General features: G+C 47.4%; 1 long non-coding RNA gene across 1 annotated transcript; it reads left to right on the top strand.

Annotated features, from left to right (window-relative positions):
- Positions 1-4,391: 4,391 nt before the first annotated feature.
- Positions 4,392-22,849, top strand: LOC140407070 (uncharacterized). The gene is made up of 3 exons (XR_011939427.1): positions 4,392-4,500; positions 21,144-21,311; positions 21,492-22,849. It is a non-coding gene; the product is annotated as an uncharacterized lncRNA (long non-coding RNA).
- Positions 22,850-23,131: the final 282 nt, after the last annotated feature.

Raw genomic sequence — 23,131 nt, 5'->3', positions numbered from 1 at the left:
GAATAGTTCTCTGCTCACATGCCTAGCTCACCAAAAGAGGAGAGTCTTCACAGGTCTGGTGAATAAGGAAGTCTTATCCCTCTTGAATTGCAATTTAAATGAGCTTAGATAGATGAAGTCAGATGTTAGGATTATCGTAGAACTCCCTCGGAGGAAGGAATGTTCAGCAGGTCGTGACTTGTGTGGGTTGTAGCAGGACGTCTAACTTCTTTTACAGGGCGACTTAGATTGAGGAATGAGTCTGGGGAGGGGGGCTTTGTAAACACTTTCCAGTCTCCAGGTTCTTAAAAGGCAAAGATGACACATCCTCTTGGTGTAGCTGCTGTTTCTTTGGGTCCCTTCTGGCTGCTGTCTCTTTGGATGCCTTCTGCAGACCTTCCAAGACTTTTTCTGACTCTTGGAGTAATAAAGGATTTCAGCATCCGAGGCCAACTTCAGTCATCAACAGCCATTGGACATCCAGATGGTGGTTTTTCAAACTTATTTTGTGGATAACATTTCTCTTCAGGTTTGTTTTGGTGAAGCATTGATGAGATTTCTGAAAAGTTTATTGACTTTAATTTTTGAATATATCACTGAGACGAGAATCATAGAAACATAGAATCACTACAATACGGAAGGAGAACATTCAGTCCATCAAGTCTGCACCGTCCCTCCAAAAGAGTACTTTACCCAGGCACACTGCGCCAACCTCGCCCACCCCACCCCACCCCCGTAACCTAACCTGCACATCCCTGGACACGAAGGAGAAATTTAGCACGGCCAATCCACTCAACCTGCAGATATTTCGGTGCGGAAGGAAACGGGAGCACCCGGAGGAAACATGGGGAGAACGTGCAGTCAAACATATGTAAATCCCACAGGTGACACCTGTCTTGGAATAATCATTGGGGCAGCACGGTAGCACAAGTGGTTAGCACAGTTGCTTCACAGCGCCAGGGTCTCAGGTTCGATTCCCCGCTGGGTCACTGTCGGTGCGGAGTCTGCACGTTCTCCCCGTGTCTGCGTGGGTTTCCTCCGGGTGCTCCGGTTTCCTCCCACAGTCCAAAGACGTGCAGGTTAGGTGGATTGGCCATGCTAAATTGCCCTTCATGTCCACAAAGGGGAGGAGGGATTATTGGGTTACGGGGTTAGGGTGGAAGTGACGGCTTAAATGGGTCGGTGCAGACTCGATGGGCCGAATGGCCTCTTTCTGCACTGTATATTCTATGTTCTATGATAGGTGGATGCCCCTCATCCGCGATAATTCACTTAGAATTTTCCAGAAGCTTGAGATAGTCTGTATTCAATAAGCAAACGTCACCTGACCCTTGGCAGCCATTTAGCCACCTTGTGAGGGATCAATTGAAAATGCACATGACAGTTCCAGAAGCTTCCACAGGAACACAGCCTATGTTTGAAGTTATGAATAGTCCATGCTTTGACTGGGCAGAACACCAGGACCCTTTGGTTCAGGGATACATTTGCTGACGAATAACATTGCAGTCCCAGCATCCTCTCTTGCTCTTTAATGTCAAGATTGCTGCATTAAGTGCCTTAGGAGGAGGGTTTCCCGCTGTGTTGCGACACAGCACCATCTCACAGACGGTGCAGCAAGAAAGGGTAAAGCCATTTCAGGTGTGAGCTGACCATTACTGTCCCTGCATGGTGCAGCTATATTCCACATGGTACCTGCAGGAACCTTCAGATGGCGGAGCTCAGCGTCTGCCCACCTGCCGAAGCAGACCCTGAAAGGGCAGGTTGCTGTAGTAGCTGGCCCTTTAAGGGGCGTACATTGGGAGAGCCATGTGACCCCATCACCCAATGGGAATCAAGCGCAGGGATGTTGGTGCAGAGTGTGGGCTTTTGCGGCCAGAGTAGATCTGGGAGCTCGTGTTGATAACATCGTGAAAGACTCGGTGTAAATACCGCGTGAAAAGAAGCTTCAACCCATGGTGTCTGCGTCAATCAAAACTGACCACCTAACTATTCTAACCCCTTTGTCCAGCACTTAACCCATAGACTTGTTGCCTTGGGATTGCAAGTGCACATCTAAATACTTCTTAAACATTGTCAGAGTCTCTTCCTCCACCACCCTTTCAGGCAGCGAGTTCCAGACCCCCAACACCATCTGGGTGAAAACGTTCCCCCGCACAGCCCCTCTACACCTCCTGCCTCTCACCTTAAATCTCTGCCCCCACATCATTGATCCCTCCACCAAAGGCAAAGGTTTCTTTCTATCTACTCTATCTATACCCCTCATAATGTTATACATCTCAATCATGTCCCCCCTCAGTCTCCTCTACTCCAAGGAAATCAAACCGATTCTACCCAATCTCTCTTCTAGGCTAAAACTCTCCAGCCCAGGCAACAGCCTGGCAAATCTCCTCTGCAGCCTTTCCAGTGTTATCGCATCCCTCCTATAATGTGGATTCCAGAACTGCACACAATGTGGCCTCACTAACGTTCCAGCATAGCCGTCCTGCCTATGCCTCAGCTAACAAAAGCAAGTATACCGCATGCCTTCTTAACCACAGTATCCACCTGCTCTGCTACCTGAAGGGACTGGTGTACATGCACACCAAGGTCCCTCTGATCCTCGGTGCTTCCCAGGGCCCTGTCGTTTATCATGTATCACCTTGCCTTGTTTGTCCTGCCCAAGTGCATCACCTCACACTTATCCAGATTGAATTCCATTTGCCACTGACCAGCCCATCTGACCCGCCGTCGATATCCCCCTGTAATGCAAGGCTCCCCTCCTCACTATTTACCACCCACCAATTTTCATTTCATCTGCAAAGTTACCGATCAACCCTTCCACGATGAAGTCTAAAACATTTATATATAAACTGCAAACAGCAAGGGTCCCTGTGGGACCCCACTGGACACAGGCTTCCAGTCAGAATAAAATACTGGCTGGTGGTTGCCAATCCTTCCTTTACTACAGTTACCATATTCATTTCCAGATCGGACTGCCAGGCCCTGTGGAAACAGCTCTCTCAGGATGGCCAAACAAACAACACCAGCTTCATGCATTGCCGTCTAATGAATGACACACCGCGATTGAGTGAAATACCAACAGTAACTTTCAAAAGTCTTGTGGGGCAGTGGATAGCTTCCCTACTTCTGGGTGCGGAGCTCTGGGTTCAAGTCCAACTTCAGGACTTGATGGTCAGGGAGATGCCTTCACAATGTGGCCAAACAGGTGGATTGTCCACCTGTAAATCCTTCCGATATGCCTCTTGGCAGGAGCGAAAGAGCGGGAGGGTTCCCTGGTCAGCTAGATTGGAGAAGGCAACAGCAAACCACCACAGCACTTTGTCTAGCATCATCATGGAGCAATTCAACGGACGTCCATGATTGGCAACGCCCATTTCAGAGCATGGTACAGGAATGAGGAGGAGGATCTTTCAAAGGGGTGGGGCGGGATTCTCTGGCCTCCTTACCGCGTGTTCCCCGGCAGCGGGACGCGGAGCGGGTGATGGGATTCTCTCGTCGCTGGTGTCGATGGGAATTCCCATTGAAGCCGCTCAAGCCTCCGGCAAACCCACGGGTGGCGTTGCGTGCCAGCGGGACCAGAGATTCCCGCCGCCGGTGAACAGTCAGAGAATTCCGGCCCGGAATTGGAGAAATATTGAAGTGGAAAGATTTGCGAGGGTATGCAAAATGAGCAGGGGGGCAATCAGACAGTTCTTTGAAATATCCTCGATAAGCACAATCGGCTAAATGACCTCCCGCTGCACTGTATCCTCCCGCTGCACTGTATCCTCCCGCTGCACTGTATCCTCCCGCTGCACTGTATCCTCCCGCTGCACTGTATCATCCCGCTGCACTGTATCCTCCCACTGCACTGTATCCTCCCGCTGCACTGTATCATCCTACCAGTGCGGGGTATGGTGAAGAGGATCAAATAATTCTGGAAAATAATTCTGCTCAGGCACCAACCTCTCTCATACAGGTCACGTTGAGCTCTCTATCTCCAGCCTCTATAGTTGAAGAAAGCTCTTGCTGTATGATTCACCCAGTGCTACCTCTTCAGGCTGTGTAAATGGGTGGTTGTTTATGTGATAATGTTGGCAAGACGTGAAGTGAGTAATGAGGGTGCTGGCTTCATCTGCACCCAGGTTTGGGGATGATACCGACTGAAACAGAGGAAAAACCCTATGTTAAAAAGGTAGTCCTTTAACTATTATTTTCACAGGAATACAAAAAGTGCCGTCATATTGTGTTGAGTGTATGTCAGCGTGAGAGGGAATGAGTGACTTTAGAAAAAAACATTTGGACATGGATAATATTAACCTTGAAGAAAAGCTCCTAGTTCACCCACTGCCCCACCTCCCTAATGCTTCCCATAGCAACAGTTTCCATAGTTACCCCTCAAAAACACTCAAACATTGAACAGATCTTCAGTGGTGTGCAACCTTGTCCGACGAGGAGGCGAATAATATTAAGATCTTGAATATCTCAAGAACACATACTGTCACATCCAAGTTTGAACCTTGCAATCACCCAAGTGTGCAAGTAAGTTAGATGAGCATCATGAAACCAAACTTTGCTGGAGGACTTTCGGGGACACCTTTAAACATGGAAATGTACAAGACTGCCAGGTTTTTTCACAAGTGGAAAGTGCGCAATGTTGAATTCTGCATGTGTCAAGAAGTGAAAGAGGTGTAGCGATGGGATCTTTGCGTGCATTATCATTGTGTGGCAGGTTGATTAGAAACGCTTCTGTGTGGAGCTCATACATTAGCTTGTTATTTGCCTGGGAAAGTGACCAGACCTGACACGTTTGCTTGTTGTGTTCCTGCCTCCATGTACATGGTCGGGTGCGATTAGCATTCATAACGGGCGGCACCTCTTCTTAGACAGTCCTCTCCTGTACGGGGGGGGCGGTTCTGGAGCAGCAAGCAACATTAACATTTATGGCCCACTGCTTGAAGCGGTACTTCTAGTTCTAATTCATTAAAGGGTAGATTAGGCCCTTGGTTCAGCTCTGTCGCTGATTCACTTTAATATTTACTGCCTATAATCTCTTTAATTATGCAGCAAGTGAACCTTTCTTTCAACAAATGGTGTGGTCCATTAAATTGTTATTCTCCGAGTAGGAAGGCATTCCGCCCCATAACTGTGCCAGGTTCCATTGCTTGTCTCAGGTTGTACAGAGAGATTGCTTTGCTCATGTAAACAGTCTAGACCAATAGCAATCATAGAACCCCTGCAGTGCAGAAGGAGGCCAATTGGCCCATTAAGTCTGCACCTACCCTCTGAAAGAGCGCCCTACCGAGGCCCAATCCCCCGCCCTATCCCAGTAACCCCACCTAACCTTTTGGACGCTAAGGCACTATTTAGCGTGGCCAATCCACCTAACCTGCGCATCTTTGGACTGTGGGAGGAAACCGGAGCACCCGGAGGAAACCCACGCAGGCACGGGGAGAAAGTGAAAACTCCTCGCAGCCAGTCACCCGAGGCCGGAATCGAACCTGGGTCCCTCGCGCTGTGAGGCAGCAGTGCTGATCACTGGGCTGCCCATGGTTTAAGGGGTGATTCTAATTCAGATCAATGTGGATGCATCAGTGGTAACTTTAACCAGTGAACGCGGGTTGGTTTGCGTTGGGATGTAAAAATGTTGGAAACCTCTATCCCAAATCCAAACAGCCTTGAACCTGCCAACGTTCGGTTTTAACATAGGTGGGCTTCCAACCCGCACTCAGGAGACAGGTTTCTCATTTAAATAATTTAATAAAGTCGCATGCATCATTTTCACCTCACCTCCAGCTTTAACATTGGATGCTTGGCTTCCCAGGCTTCAGGACGAGGCATGGAAGGGAGAAGTACTTTTCCAGCACCTGCTTGTGGGCCAAGAGAGTCGGAGTGTACCCCTCAGCCCACCATGCAAATCTATTTGCTACTCCACTTTATTGTATCCCATTCCCAATTATTGAAATGCCACCAGTTATAGAACTCCTTTTCACAATCGGATCACCCCTGCAATCACCCCCCCCCCTCCACCCCGGATCCCCCGAACTCTGATTGCAACTTCGACCCAATGCCCCATGATCACCTCCCAGCTATGCAAACAAAGCTTTATTTTTTTAAAAAAAATTTTAGAGTACCAAATTCATTATTTTTTCCAATTAAGAGGCAATTTAGTGCGGCCAATCCACCTAGCTTGCACATCTTTTGGGTTAGAACATAGAACATAGAACATAGAAAATACAGCACAGAACAGGCCCTTCGGCCCACGATGTTGTGCCGAACCTTTGTCCTAGATTAATCATAGATTATCATTGAATTTACAGTGCAGAAGGAGGCCATTCGGCCCTTTGAGTCTGCACCAGCTCTTGGAAAGAGCACCCTACCCAAACTCAACACCTCCACCCAACACCAAGGGCAATTTGACATTAAGGGCAATTTATCATTAGCCAATTCACCCAACCCGCACATCTTTGGACTGTGGGAGGAAACCGGAGCACCCGGAGGAAACCCACGCAGACACGGGGAGAATGTGCAAACTCTACACGGAGAGTGACCCAGAGCCGGGATCGAACCTGGGACCTCGGCGCCGTGAGGCTGCAGTGCTAACCCCTGCGCCACCGTGCTGCCCTGCAAATAAAGCTTTCTAATTGGCCTCACGATTTCTACCCGAGGAACAGGAAACCTCTCTTCTCCTGGGTGGCCACCTCTTTGTTGCTCAACAGGGAGCCTAGCCTGTCAATCAGATTGGCTCCCAGGCAGGAACCCTGTCAAAAAAATAACCACACATATTATGGGTGGGGGTAAGACTCCACAGTGTTCCCCACCTGAACTCCCAGCCTCTTCCTTTCAAAATCCCATCCAAATAATTATCAGGGCCATTGCCTCTGCCGTGTATGTGAACCTCTTTTGGCTGTACAATGAGAGTAAAATAGGGGTTATTGTGGCTAAAGGCTGACACAGGTGCCCAGTGGATGCTGTGCTCATAAGACACAGAACAAACAGTGCAGAAGGAGGCCATTCAGCCCATCGAGTCTGCACCGTCCCACTTAAGCCCTCACTCCCACCCTATCCCCATAACCCACTTACCCCTCCTAACCTTTTTGGACAATAAGGGCAATTTATCATGGCCAATCCACCTAACCTGCACGTCTTTGGACTGTGGGAGGAAACCGGAGCACCCGGAGGAAACCCACACAGACACGGGGAGAACGTGCAGACTCCGCACAGACAGTGACCCAGCGGGGAATCGAACCTGGGGCCCTGGCGCTGTGAAGCCACAGTGCTATCCACTTGTGCTACCGTGCTGCCCTGCTTGCAAAGGGGGGGGGGGGTTCCCTTAGGCAAATATGGTTCTAATCGCTGATGCCACAATATTCCACTTGCCAGGAAGTCCTAAACCGGGCAGCAGCTGAACTCCAGAGGTGGGATGGGAATAGCTGCCCCTTGACGTCAGGGCGGCATGTGACCCCAGTGTGGCATCAAGGAGCTCGAGCAAAACTGGAGTCAACGGGAAGCAGGATGGGAAATGTCGGTTGGAGTCACACCTGGCGCAAAGGAAGATGGTTGTGGTTGTAGGAGGCAAATCATCTCTGCCCCAGGACATCGCTGTGGAAGTTCCTCCGCAAGGGAGTGAGTCTCCAGAACCCTCCTCCTGAAAAGGCAGTGGAAGCAGAGTCTTCAGATATTTTGAAAGCAGATTCTTGATTAATGGGGGGGAGGGTGGGGGTGGGAGGGGAGGGGGTGAATGGTTATCAGGGGTAGGCGGGAATGTGAGGTTAAGGTTACAAACAGATCAGCCATGATTTTATTGAATAACGGAGCAGGTTCGAAGGGCCGAATGGCCTCTTTCTGCTTAGAATTCAAATGTATGTTCGTATTTACTTTTGTGAGGGCCACGAAGAGTCCAGCACGAGTTTATAGAGTCAAACAGAAAGTAATTTATTTACAATGATCCAGCGGTTCCTGACCGGTTCCCTCTCCCCAGCTGATACCACACTAGCCAGCTCTATTTATACAACTGCAACTACTGATTGCCCCACCCCCTCCCTCATTGGGGGAACTCATATTCCCCAAGAACCCTGGGATAACCAATTGTCCCCAGCAAATAGGACCCGGACAGGTTCTAACATTTACATATGTTTGTATGAATGTAGTGACTTGCCCCAATCATCTTCAGCTGCTTCATCAATAACCTACCCTCCATTGAAAGGTCAGAAACAGGAATGTTTGCTAATGATTGCTCAGTGTGCTTGTTTCCACTTGAAACCCTGCAGTTAACGAATCAGACGGTTATGTCCCGCATGCAGAATCACCCTCACCCACTCTCACCCACTCTCACCCTCAACCACCCTCATTCTCACCCATTCTCACCCTTGCCTACTCTCACCCACACCCACACTGTGAGCCACATCCACACTCTCACCCACCCCCACTCACACTCCTCTGGGGCCCTCGCTGCCCTGGCTCCTCTCGAGTCCTGGCCGGACCCACCCTGGAGGAGTGCCAGGGGTTTGGGAACCGCTGCTGTAAGTAAATCATTGGGTGGGAAGCTTGTATAACTGCAGCAGATTCCTGGACTCCTCCAGGGGTTCCACGGTTTCTTTGTTTCTCCCGCTCTTGGCACTTTGCTCAATCCTAGTGACTTTAACAATCCTCATGGTAGATTTACCTCAAGTATTGTGTGGAAAAACTGGGGGATTTTCAGCTGGCTCAACTTTTCAGGCCATGCTCACCATACCCCCCTCGCAGATCCTCCCCCCCACCCCCCCCCCCCCCCAGAAACTGATAACCATTTAGAACCCTTCAGGTAAGGTCCCAGCACTATTGTGTCTGTAAAACACATCTCTTGCTCAGAATTGTCCATCGCCTCTTCTTTTCTTCCTCCCCCTCCCTCCTTGACTGCTTTCCCCCCGTTCTCCTGCCTCCCTGTTTTTTTTTTTCTTTCTCTTGCTCTCTCTGCCTCTCCTTGTTGCTTCTGTTCAATATCATCCACGGCGGCACGGAACCGGGAGAAAGGTTTTTGCCAAATATAACTGGTGAATACTGAAAGTAGAAAATAGCCAATTGGCAAGAAGGAAGCATAACGGGAATTGGAAAGGGCAGCACAGTGGGTTAGCCCTGCTGCCTCACGGCGCCGAGGTCCCAGGTTCGATCCCGGCTCTGGGTCACTGTCCGTGTGGAGTTTGCACATTCTCCCCGTGTCTGCGTGGGTTTCGCCCCCACAACCCAAAGATGTGCAGGGTAGGTGGATTGCTGATGCTAAATTGCCCCTGAATTGGAAAAGATTAATTGGGTACTCTAAATTTATAAAATAAAATAAATTTTAAAAATTTAAAATAAATTAATGAAGGGAACTGGAAAGTCCCAGGCAAGCGACCATTCAGAAGCGATGACAGTAGAAAGGTTTTGATTTATTCTCCTTACTATTTACACCTCCCCGAAGGGTCTCCCACTCCCAGCCCACACCTGGGTGTTGTGTTAAGCTTCTTCACGTAGCATAAGCTGCTTCCTTGATGTATACTCTGACAAAGGAAGGTTCAGACTTGGAGATAGGTTTAACACATTTATTGAACAGTTAACAATTCTCCTACTTGAGTTTGACTCTCCTGCTGATCTTGCTATGGTAACTCAATCTAACTAACCAGTCTGCTCTAATCCATGCGGTGGGTGTGATGCTTCCTGATCTGCCCTTGTCTCCCGGAGTGTCGCCTATGGAAAGAGAAAGAGCATGTGTGCCCTGTCCTTTTATATGGGTCGCCACCTTGTGGTAGTGTCACCTCTGGGTGTCTTGACTGCCCATTGGTCGTAACCAACACGGTTGCGATTGGTACAACGCAGTTTTATTCCTTTAAACTATTTATATAACAAACTTGATACTCAGCACATGGTGAGTGTGTGAGTGTCTGGCTTTGAGGTCCTTGCCCTGTGCCGTCTCCTGATGGACTGCCCAGGAAGTGTTGTGTTTCTTGTTTTGTACTGTGTATGCTCTTGTCTGTGATTGGCTGTTGCGTTACGTGTGTTAATTGGTCCGTTGCTCTGTCTATCATTATGTATGTGTGTACGTGCTGTGATGTTCACTTGAATATCATGACATCCCCCCTTTTTTACAAGATTATGTGCCTACGTGGTTATAAATAGAAATGTGTACTGAGTGCAGCTAAATGTGTGTGTGTGTAATATTTACAGCATGTACATGGGGCTTAACTATATACAAGGGGCGATGTCGGGTGTGACATACTAATGAGGTTGTACCATAACAAAAAAGAAAACCGTGGAAATGTGGAACGATAAAACGAATGCCTGTAACGAGAAGAACATAGACATGTTAAAACAGTGGTTGCATGAGTTCAACATGTAAACAGTCTCATAAGTCCAGTCTAGTAGGTGGGCGGCGAATTCGGGTTGACTGTCAGGGTGGCACACCATTCATCACCCGGATTGATTGTGTTGACCCGGTTCCCATCAATGACCGCAACCCGGAAGGCGTCTTAGTCATCTGTGTCATCGGTTTGGATGTCGTAATGTGGAGGCTGAATGGTCCGCACGTTCCTGCGAGGTTGTCAGAGATGCGGAAGATCAACAGGTTGAGCCGCTCGACAGTAGGCAGCGTAGTGGCCCACCTTGCCACAGCGTAGGCATTGTCGGGTTTTTGCAGGACATCGCCCTTTTAAATGTGCAGCTCCACAGTTGCTGCACGTCGTGACGTCATGGCGTTCGTTACTCCACTGCGCATGCGCAGTTCGGTCTTGCGTCGAGCGCGCCTGCGCATCACGTCCCTCAGTATTGCCGTAGGTTTTGGCGTGCACAAGCGCGGGAGGCCTCGAAAAGCGCGTCAAACGGCCGCCCTCGTCCGGGCCGTGGGCCGGGAGAAACTCGATCGCCTGGACCCGTTCGGCCTCGTGGGGCACCTGGCTCGCCGATCCGGTCGCGTAGGACCCCCTCCGCGCCGATTCGGTCACCTAAAATTGGGCATAGCGGCTAGTCGCCTTCTCGTGCAGGACACAGGCTTCAACTGCAGATGCTAAGATCAGGCCTTTTATTTTTAGAAGCTGCTGGCGTAGGCTGCCAGAGGCAACCCCAAAAACGATCTGGTCCCGGATCATGGACTCTGAGGTGGTGACGTAACCGCAGGACTGCGCGAGTATGCGGAGATGTGTCAGGAAGGACTGAAAGAGCTCATCCTTACCTTGCAGGCGCTGCTGGAAGACATACCTCTCAAAGCTCTCGTTGACCTCAACGTTGAAGTGTTGGTCGAGCTTGAGGAGGACCGTGTCATATTTAGATTTGTCCTCGCCTTCCGCGAACACCAGGGAGTTGTATACATGGATGGCGTGCTGACCTGCGGTGGTGAGGAGGATGGCGATCTTCCTTTTGTCCGAGGTGCCCTGTTTTTCGTTGGCTTCCATAAAGAGTTCGAAGCGCTGCTTGAACAGCGTCCAATTAATGCCAAGGTTCCCAGCGACTTGCAACGGCTGCGGTGTGTTGACGGTGTCCATGGCGCAGGATGGCAGATTTGTGGGTAGGTTTTGATTCACTTCTGGTACCATGAAGTGTTGGGTGCTCTGAGATACAGACGAACCAACACGGTTGCGATTGGTACAACGCAGTTTTATTCCTTTAAACTATTTATATAACAAACTTGGTACTCAGCACGTGGTGACTGTCTGAGTGTCTGGCTTGGAGGTCATTGCCCTGTGCCGTCTCCTGATGGACTGCCCAGGAAGTGTTGTGTTTCTTGTTCTGTACTGTGTATGCTCTTGTCTGTGATTGGCTGTCGTGTTATGTGTGCTAATTGGTCCGTTGCTCTGTCTATCATTATGTATGTGTGTATGTGCTGTGATGTTCATGACACATTCATCTTTCAATTCCAACAAAGATTGAGAGGATTCCTGCGGGAGGGTCAGAATGGACATGCTGTGGTTAGTATTTACATGCGGCACTCAGAGATCTTAATGGCTGTTGTGAGGCTGAAACTCCCTGCGATCTTTACTGCCATGAGCTTCAATGTGTACATTGAGAAATAATTTGTGATGATGGAATTGTGATTTCCGATGCTCCTCTCCAGTTCAATTGGAAGTGACTCGCAGGGGGTCTTTTCCGCACATACCTCGGAATCTGAATGTGATGAATGGGGAACTATGCATTGGGTGCCCGCCCACTAGCTTCGTTGTTATGCTGGAGAGTTGCAGGCAGCAAGGATATTCGGTTTGATCTTCCCATCTGCGTCAGGAATGCAATTTGGACCATTTTCTGACTTTGCAATCTAAAACCCATTACATGCTCCCACTCCCCATGGTAGTTACATCTCTGTGAGACATTGGTGGGCAAGGTTCGTGTCAACCAACTCCCTCAGCAGCTCCAGGGCAATGAAGGAGTCGTGCAGGTGCTAAGGCGGCTGGTTAGAAAGCCCACCTCAGTCCTCTAATATAGCAACACAGTCCTCTACTTGGTTGTTAGGCTCCAGAGCCCTCACATCTTCATGCCACACCCTCCCTCACCCCATGTCCCCTTGTATCACTTACTTACATCCTCCGCACCCCCTTGCCTTACCACACGCCTTCCATTACCCCCATGCCTCATTCATGCCCCAAGCATCCTCCATTCCCATTCTTCAAGTAGCGACTATGAACAGAACCAACGCAACATTGGCAAGTCTGGCAAGCCCTTGAAATGCTCCTGAAACTGACCCAATTAGCAAAGGGGCTTTGAAACCCCTCCTTTGTAAAATAACTGCTAATCTTACAATCTCATAGGCAAGAGTATTATGTGCAGGCGCATACCAGACCCGCATGAAATCACACGAGACGATATTATCGTGCACTTTGCGTGATATTTCGGTCGACTGGTGGGCGCGAGATTCAAAGCCTGCCTGCTGACAATCAAGGAGCCAATTTAAATGATTTACATTGAATTTTACATTGCCTATATGCTTTAGGGACTGGCAGGCAAGGCAGCCTTTTAATCTGTAAACTCAACCCAGGACAGGATGTCCCCTGTGGGGACACAGTGGAAGTGCCAGCCTGCACCCTCCTGTTTCTCTCTGCTGCCCTCTTCCTGCCCTCCACGGCAGCACTCAGTCTTTTCCAGTGCTAGTTGACCACTAATTGGTCATCCAGTGTCAGACTGCGCTCAATGGCAGATCACGGCCGGGAGCATGTTTCGCACCTGTCAAGTGCCCATGTCTGAAGGACAAAATCTCAGACTAGAAAGAAGCACCAATCAACCATGGTCTTTCCTCGTATCGATACGGAAAGCTTTAATCCTTTTGACCTTTTCCAAATAATCAAACAGGCATTGCAATGTTATTATAGAAAGAAAAACTTATTACAACCCTGTAAAGCTATCAAGAAGTCAAGTCTAGAACTTTCCTTCAAGCTATGCAAACCTGGTGAGCTGAGTCCAGTAGCCACTTTCGGAGTTCAACCAAACATTCATAATCATGCCATCCGAAAATAAAGATGTCTGGCCATCTGTTCAAACTGCTTCTGTTAATAAAGTTGCCAGGTGGCCTCATTATGAATGTTTGGCTGAACTTCAAGAGTGGATAATGGACTCAGCTCAGCAGGAGTCTGCTTACACGGCTTGAAGGGGAGTGCTAGCTTTATTTGACTTACAGTTTTACCACGTTATAAGTTGTTATTCTTTATTTGATGTGCCTGTCAATGCTTGATTCGTAATTTGGATTAGATTAAGCGATGTTAAGAGGATCAAAGCATTTGCCATTAATACAATGAACAGCTGTGGTTGATTGATCTCACCACAGCTGTAGAAACATAATTAGCAGAACCAGCTCCCTACCTGATTCAGGCAAGAGTATTGGGCACTTGTTTGAAGGATAGCCTGAAAGCTAACTCTGCTGGACTGCCTAATTCCCCTCTCCTTGTCCAACTGCTGGCCACTCATTTTCAGGCAAGAACAGGGAGTCACCAACTGAAAGCCTCCTCTGGCGATATAACACAATTCATAAATGTTTCTGTAATCCAAAGTGACAAACACACGTGCACGAGAGTCCACAAAACAGGGAAAATAAATTTACGTAAAGAAAAATTAGGAAGCAAGTGTTGACCGGAAAAATTGTTCGATAGGTCTCCAGCAAATTGGTGGGTGGAATTTTGCCCCCTCGTCCATGGCGAGGTGGGTAGCAGGGGGCATTTAATCATTTGTCTGACAGGTCGGGACATGGCTACTGTCGCGCCTCCACCCCAATTGTGTCTCTGGTAGGAAAGCCTGTAGAAAGCCCACTCACCTCTCCGCCAACTCAGGCCTTTAAGTGGGCACTTAATGTCCACTTAAAGCCCCATCTTGCTACCGCTGATATTAACCCAGAAGCAGGCAGGATGCCCACCATGCAGCAAGCAGGACAAACAAACACATGCAGAGTTGGTTACAAGCTCCCGTGGGAAGGCACTCTCACGTTCCATGGCACTCAATGTCTAAGCAAGGGACCCGACATCAGGAAGGAAGGAAGATCCAGTCCCCGTACTTGCGTCCAAACCCAAAGAACAATCCAGCACAGGAACAGGCCCTTCGGCCCTCCAAGCCTGTACCGGTCATGATACCAACCTTTGCCAAAACCCTCAGCACTTCCTTGTGCTGCATCCCTCTAAAAGAACAAAGAGATGTGGGGGGATGTGTTAGGAGGATGTGGGGGGATCTTATTGAAACTTACAGGATACTGCGAGGCCTGGATAGAGTGGACGTGGAGAGGATGTTTCCACTTGTAGGAAAAACTAGAACCAGAGGACACCATCTCAGACTAAAGGGACGATCCTTTAAAACTGAGATGAGGAGGAACCTTTTCAGCCAGAGGGTGGTGAATCTGTGGAACACTTTGCCGCAGAAGGCTGTGGAGGCCAAATCACTGAGCATCTTTAAGACAGAGATAGATAGGTTCTTGATTAATAAGGGGATCAGGGGTTATGGGGAGAAGGCAGGAGAATGGGGATTAGAAAAGTATCAGCCATGATTGAATGGCGGAGCAGACTCGATGGGCCGAGTGGCCTAATTCTGCTCCTATGTCTTATGGTCTTTGATAATTTCAACAAAAGTACCCAAGGCATTTGCAATGTTATTGCACATGAACAAAATGGGCAAGAGTAAATGGCCCATCTTGTACTTACGTTCTGTTGGGTGAAGGGGGGCTGGCCACTGGCACCATTTGCATTGACACAGAATTTGCATTATTCAAAATATATCTGAAACCAAATTTTAATCAGAACTAACTGCATCTCACAGCTGTGCAAAGCAAAAAGATGAGACTTGTAGCCCACTGTTATTTCACTAAAGAGACTATTTAGCATCATTCATATTGCAATTCCTGATTTGGACCATATCCCAGATCCTGCTGTTGGTGCAGCTGCACAAAAGAAATGTGGATTGACAGCGTCAGCCTCTGGTGATTGAGTCAAAGTTTGATTTTATTGAACTCAACATCTGAAGGCAGAATATGAGGTGGAGTGCATTAATATATTCAAAACAGCATCGACACACGTTCTATTAAAACAGAGTGTGTATTAATGTTCTGTAAAGACAATTTACATACTACACAACACAAAATATGGGCAGCACGGTAGCCTTGTGGATAGCACAATTGCTTCACAGCTCCTGGGCCCCAGGTTCGATTCCGGCTTGGGTCACTGTCTGTGTGGAGTCTGCACATCCTCCCCGTGCGTGCGTGGGTTTCCTCCGGGTGCTCCGGTTTCCTACCACAGTCCAAAGATGTGCAGGTTAGGTGGATTGGCCACGCTAAATTGCCCTTCGTGTCCAAAATTGCCCTTAGTGTTGGGTGGGGTTACTGGGTTATGGGGATAGGGTGGAGTTGTTGACCTTGGGTAGGATGCTCTTTCCAAGGGCCAGTGCAGACTCGATGGGCCGAATGGCCTCCTTCTGCACTGTAAATTCTATGATTCTATGTAATAAGATTTTTCCACTGGGTGAAATACAGCAACGGTGCAACACAAGGAGTAACATTTTCTTTTTGTCATAGAAAATGATAACCTTGTAGAATCTTCCTTTTTAAATATATGTTAGCTTTCAAGAAATAGATTCTTGATGCAGGGGCCTGCAGCCCACAAAGTACAGTAATTCACACGAGAGTTCTGCCCATATCCAACGACCTGTTCAAACCTAGATTATAGATCAGCTCAAAGTATCACACTGCCTCCGAGTCCTGCAGGAGAGCAGAGATCTGGCTTGCTCTGAAGACAGAATCAATAAGTCAGCATTGAGGAGGCATATGTGAGATAGACTGCGAGAAATAATTTCGGCTGAAATTACCAACAACAAAAAAGGACTGGAAATAGTAAGTCGGTATCTCTGGAGAAATGATTTCCTCGGGATTAGAAGATATTATGGATGAACAGCACTTTTTTTTAAAAATGAGATTAACCTGTGCGGTGCTTCGTGTCATTACACAATAGTTATGCTAAGCCTACAGAAGACCCTGATTGGGCAACCTGATCACATGAGATATCAGTACAATAGGTACTGCAATGGCAATAGTCCCTATAACTAATTTTTGATAAACAACAGCACCCTTGGTTTATTGTTTCTGTTCATACAAAAGGTGAGGGTTTATTGAAAAAGTTGTTCTTTTATATGTGCCTATGTGATTGATCCATGTTAAACAGTTGCTAGTGTATCCAATTTCTGACCTTTAATCTCTTACAAGGGACAGAATGGAATGAGGGAAGAAAGGGAGGGAGCAGACAGGCAACAAAGGACTAAACTTCACCAAGCTACAGCACCAGCTTCAGATGCAGAATAGAGTTTTATAGGTCTAGATCCAAGATAATTATAGAGTTCATAGAATCACAGAGTGCAGAAGGAGGCCATTTGGCCCATCGAGTCCACACCGGCCCTCTGAAAGAACTCCCTACCCAGGCCAACACTCCCGCTCGATCCCCACAACCCCACCTGACCGGCATATCTTTGGAATGTGGGAGGAAGCTGGAGCACCCAGCAGAGGAAACCCACGCAGACTCCACGAGGAGAAGATGCAAACTCCACTCAGGTAGTCACCCGTGGCCAGAATCAAACCCGGGTCCCTGGTGCTGTAAGGCAGCAGTGCTAACCACTGTGCTGCTCTGAAGTTGCCATGCATTGATCAGGAACGTAGCAGTACTTTGTGATTTAAAATGATTAAACCTGAAGCAGCAGAACTAATGTTGCAAGAGTTCCATTAAAAAAAAAATTAGTGTAGCCAATTCATTTTATCCAATTAAGGGGCAATTTATCGTGGCCAATCCACCTAGCCTGCACATCCTTGGGTTGTGGGGGTGAAACCCACGCAAACACTGGGAGAATGTGCAAACTCCACACAGAGTGACCCAGAGCCGGGATCGAACCTAGGACCTCGGCGCCGTGAGACCGCAATGCTAACCACTCCGCCACCGTGCTACCCTGCAGGAGTTCCATTTTAACCCAGTCTGTCAGCAATCTGTTACCAGCACAAGTTTACCTACCAGAACTAAAAGAGGGTTTTAGTGAGATAATGTGATTCAGAGACTTCCCTGCTACAGTCATTGCATTGTTACCCAGCCTCCTTCCATTTGTAACATGAATCACTTCCGTCTTCCCACAATAGCAATTAGAGGGAGGTCTTGTGATCGAGTCGGTACAGCCCCTGCCTCTGAGCACGACATACTGAGCTAGAAACTCTGGTTTCAAGCCCCAATCCAGGGCTTGTGTGTCACATTGTCTGTGATGTGTTTCAACGGTTTGACAATCAGCCTGATAATTCTCCCCCACTATTCCTCAAAGGGAAAACAGAATGTGTGAAGATAATTAACAACTGCAATTGAAATACCGATTTAACCCTCCACCACTCACTCCAACGTGGTAGAATACAGCATTGACAGCAAAATAGAATACGTATGATTCAATTCTTACCGATTTATATCCAAAATGTGAATATCCTTTAATGATACTGATATGGCTTAACTTTGAAATCTTATTCAGGATTTAGCCATACGCTTTAAATGTGCAAATACAGGATATATTTCACAATTAAAACTGAATCTTAGACTGGCCTGTATTGAAAACTGGAAGTTTGGATGCAACTTATTTAAATGCTCGACAGTAATTTCTACCAACTCTTGTAACCAACTCATCAGAAGCATTGGACTCAGTTAATTCAATGTTGCTTGACCTCCTGAATACAATATGGTCTGCCCTCGGTACAAATGCTCTCAGAAGACATTCAATTAGGGTGATCCTGATCCAAAGTGAATGTGATCTCCACAGGCCTGCGGTGTAAACAAGATTCAGACAATCTTTGCCTCTCAAAATTAACCTGTTGCTACTTTTAGAATTGATGCCTGTTTATAACAATCGAGCTTCCGAAAGCAAAATGTTGCATTTGCGATCTCAATGCACACTAGGGCGGCACGGTGGCACAGTGGTTAGCACTGTTGCTTCACAGCGCCAGGGTCCCGGGTTCGATTCCTGGTTTGGGTCACTGTCTGTGCGAAGTCTGCACGTTCTCCCTATATCTGCGTGGGGTTCTTCCGGGTGCTCCGGTTTCCTCCCACAAGTATTGAAAGACGTGCTGTTAGGTGAATTGGACATTCTGAATTCTCCCTCAGTGTACCCGAACTAGCGCCGGAGTGTGGCGACTAGGGGATTTTCACAGTAACTTCACCGCAGTGTTAATGTAAGCCTACGTGTGACAACAATAAAGATTAATATTATTTGTCAATTTTCAGCAAGTGATCCAGATGAGTAATAATGAGGAAAGCAGGTTTTTTTTGTAGCTAGAGAATATGTGGCAAATATTTCAGTCTGATACCAATTAAACGTGGCCAATTGTTCATTTCTCCTCAGCATATAATGCTTTAATTTAAGATCAATGCTATTGGGTAAAAGTCTGAACAATTAGTTGATTTAACTGTCCTGTCTCAACAACTAAACACAGTTTGAATAAGAATCTTCTTTAATCTTCTTGATATCATGTTTACTCAAATATATTCTAATTAATGTACAATCCAATGAAACTGATTGATATCAGGGATATTTTTGAATCTCCATGCCATTTGTTGTTTAAGATGCTTCCCAGCCCCAATCATGTTGCCATGTCAGAGGCAGCTCCTTTACCATCCCACATGTATTCCTCTTTAACGCCACAAAAGCTATTCATCATTTTTTTCATGTTTTCTCATTGCGCATTTTCCAACTGTCTGTTCCTGTTTGCAGTGTTAGATTGTGCACTTGAAATGCTGCCCGGCATCCCACTGCCCTATCATCTGTCACTTCCCACGGGGTTGAAATCTGCCCGCTCTCTTGCTGCGCAGACCTGGACAATTTGCGATCTGATTGAGTGCACCGCCCGCCCACACAACCCTCACTTTCAGCCCATATCGACCCCTTAAACATTTCTGACTGAACAAAAATTAATTGGTTCAATAACAATAATTCGGTAATTATATTGTCATTCAGAGGCTCATTTGCCACACACTGTTTTATTTCTGAATGTTAGCCAGCATTTGAACAATTTAAAAAAAAGTATCAAACAAACTTTCTGAATCAGTGCATTTCTGGGAGAAGTGGTCCTTCAGTGCTTCACTTCCAGCTCTGAGTCACTGCTTTCCTACGAGCAGGTTTTTTATTGTTCGTTCTGGTGGATTTCCAGCAGTTGATGCTGATAGTGTGATGAATTTCATTCTTCGATTGGTTTTCACTGCAGTTAATCTGTTGCATTGTATTTTGTGTTTACATCTCAACATCTCAGCTCCAGGATATCACTGCAGGAGTTCCTCAGGGTAGTGTCCTCGGCCCCACCATCATCAGTTGCTTCATCAATGGCCCCCCTTCCATCATAAGGTCAGAAGTGGGGATGTTTGTGGATGACTGCACAATGTTCAGCACCATTCATGACTCCTTGGATAATGAAGCAGACCATGTCCAAATGCAACAAGACCTGGTCAATATCTAGGCTTGGGCCGACACAGAACATACAGTGCAGAAGGAGGCCATTTGGCCCATCGAGTCTGCACCGACCCACTTAAGCCCTCACTTCCACCCTATCCCCGTAACCCCAACTAACCTTTTTGGTCACTAAGGGCAATTTATCATGGCCAATCCACCTAACCTGCACGTCTTTGGACTGTGGGAGGAAACCGGAGCACCCGGAGGAAACCCACGCACACACGGGGAAAGCGTGCAGACTCCGCACAGACAGTGACCCAAGCCGGGAATCGAACCTGGGACCCTGACGCTGTGAAGCCGCAGTGCTATCCACTTGTGCTACCGTGCTGCTCCAAGTGACATGTGGCAAGTTACATTCGTGCCACACAAGTGCCAGGCAAGAGAGGAACTAACCACCACCCATTGACATTCAATGGCATCACCATCGCTAAATCCCCCACAATCAACATCCTGGGGGTTACCATTGATCAGAAACTGAACTGGACTAGCCACATTAATACTGTGGCTACCAGGGCAGGTCAAAGGCTAGAAATCCTACGGCAAGTAACCCAACATCCTGACCCCCCCCATAGCCTGTCCACCATCTACAAGGCACAAGTCAGGAGTGTAATGGAATACTCTCCACTTGCCTGGATGACTCCAGCTCCAACAATACTCAAGAAGCTCAACACTATCCAGGACAAAGCAGCCCCGCTTGAATGCTCCCCCTTCCACAAACATTCAACCCCTCCACCACCGACAAACAGTGACAACACCATGTACCATCTACAAGATGCACAGCACCAAGGTTCCTTAAGCAACACCTTCCAAACCCACGACCACTACCATCTAGAAGGACAAGAGCAGCAAATACCTGGGAACACCACCAACTGGTTCTCCTCCAAGTGGAAATATTGTTGCTGGGGAAAGAAAATCCTGGAACTCTCTCCCTAACAGCATAGTGGGTGTACCTACACCTGAAGGACTGCAGCGGTTCAAGAAGGCAGCTCACCATCACCTTCTGAAGGGCAACTAGGGATGGGCAATAAATGCTGGCCTAACCAGCGACGCCCACATCCCATAAATTATTATTTTTTAAAAATCTTGTTTTGTTCTGTATTGTGGCACAATTATGGCTTTGTCAAAAGTCTTCAAACTTCATTCGGAACAAGAAAGTGTTTACTAATAAACAGTAACTGGGCACAGGAGGTATGCAGTGCAGGATTGCCATGGAGTAGCACAGAGCTGCCACTCCAGCCCATACATGTTTATTTCATGTCTTCCAGATGAATTCTGCCCAAGAGAGGACTCCACCCTCTAGAATGATCACTCACCCTTGGTTACCATTGGTCCCTCAAGTCAGGCGATTCTTTTCGCCTGTAATGTCTTAAAGAAACAGACAACCACAAACACTACAAGTTTAATGATTGTTCAGTGTCCATATGATCTGGGTGGTGAGTGTTACTTTTTTCTGTATTCACAAAGTCTTATTAAGGCATTATTTCTCGTTGATTGACTTTTGTAAAGAATGTGTGACTTCTGAGAATCTGTAGATTCCATTGTCATTTAGAAATGGAGATGAATCAGAAACCTTTCCATCTTTAACATCCTTTTTGCTTATTTTCCTGGACTAGTTCAATCATAGAATCCCTACAGTGCGAAAGGAGGCCATTCAGCCCATCGAGTCTGCACCGTACCCTTCAGAGGAGCACCCCACCCACACCCAGGCTCGATACCCGTAACCTGCACATCTTCGGACTGTGGGAGGAAACCGGAGGACCCGGAGGAAACCTACGCAGACACGGGGAGAACATGCAGACTCCGCACAGTGACCCAAGGCTGGAATCGAACCCAGGACCCTGCCGCTGAGAGGCAGCAGTGCTAACCACTGTGACACCCATCTTCAGTTCCTTCCAAATAGTTTCAGATAATTTGAGCAAACCGAGCATTTGTTTTTTTTTTAAATTTAGATTACCCAATTATTTTATCTAATTAAGGGACAATTTAGTGTGGCCAATCCACCTACTCTGCACATTCTTGGGTTGTGGGGGCGAAACCCACGCAGACACGGGGAGAATGAGCAAACTCCACACGGACAGTGACCCAGAGCCGGGATCGAACCTGGGACCTCGGCGCCGTGAAGCAGCTGTGCTAACCACTAGGCCACCGTGCTGCCCTAACCGAGCATTTGTTCATGGGAAGTTTGACTTTAACCCGGACTGCACGGCAGTTCCATGTGTGGTTTACCTCACTCTAACAGTCAGCCTCTGAAATCAGAAGTTGGTGCACACATCCTGACTGCTGTGTTTTGTTCTTTTGATTATGCTTTTGACTATCTGTTCTGGATTAAGAAAAGTGACAGCGAGAAGTGGTGAATTCCCAAAGCTGTTCAAATCCTTTAACTTCTGAACTATGGCTGGTTAACTTGTATAGATTTTACCTGGTGGTACTTGCAGATGTAAATGTCATTCGATTTTCCCAGACACGTGTATTGTGCCAGGCACGTCACGACTATTTCAGGGAAACTAGAGCAGTGGTCTGGATTTGGATGTACTTTTGACTGATGCTAATCAACCCCAGTCTGTGTGTAACAAGGTGGAATTCAATGGGTCAAATTTTACCTAATTGGACCCATTTGCAGCAGGGCGGCCGGTACTGGCAAACTATTTGCAATGCACTGTGGTTCTTTAACTCAGCGACGTCATTGTAATGATATGTAGACAGACATGTAACTAAAGGATTAATCACAAAACCTAGCTGTGGCACTACCACTAGAGGGCATTACTAGCTCCATTATATAACTGAGTTCCCAGAAGCCCCAGCTCTTTCAGCTCTTTTTCCATGCAAGAGTTACCAGATAGCAGCAGTGTAACAGAGTGAGGTCACAGCCTAGCCATCAGCTGTAGTTCAGATACAGTTTGTACAGTTAGTTATCCTGACTTTATTGCAAGAGTTAGTTCAGTGGAGTGTCAAACTCATTTATTAGTTTTATCGTTACTTAATAAATTCTTTCAGTTTACTTCAAAGACTCGCGTGTTCTTCAACATCACCTACAGGTCGTAACAACATTTATTACTTTAAACCCAGCAATATAACATGGCACCTGGAGTGGCAATATAATATAACAGTCATCAGCATCCTGCTGCTGGGTTCTCAGTCAACGCAGGGTGGTTGGGTTGACAAAAATAGGTTGATTCTCCACTTGCCCCACATTCTGGGTTTGAGATCGCAAATGCATTCTGGCCTCAAGGTTCTGCAGGACCTGAGGGATTGA

Source organism: Scyliorhinus torazame, unplaced genomic scaffold (genome assembly GCF_047496885.1).
Source record: "Scyliorhinus torazame isolate Kashiwa2021f unplaced genomic scaffold, sScyTor2.1 scaffold_1145, whole genome shotgun sequence".
Classification (NCBI taxonomy): domain Eukaryota; kingdom Metazoa; phylum Chordata; class Chondrichthyes; order Carcharhiniformes; family Scyliorhinidae; genus Scyliorhinus; species Scyliorhinus torazame.
The sequence above is the reverse complement of the archived record's forward strand: the minus strand, read 5'-3'. Positions and strand labels throughout refer to the sequence as shown.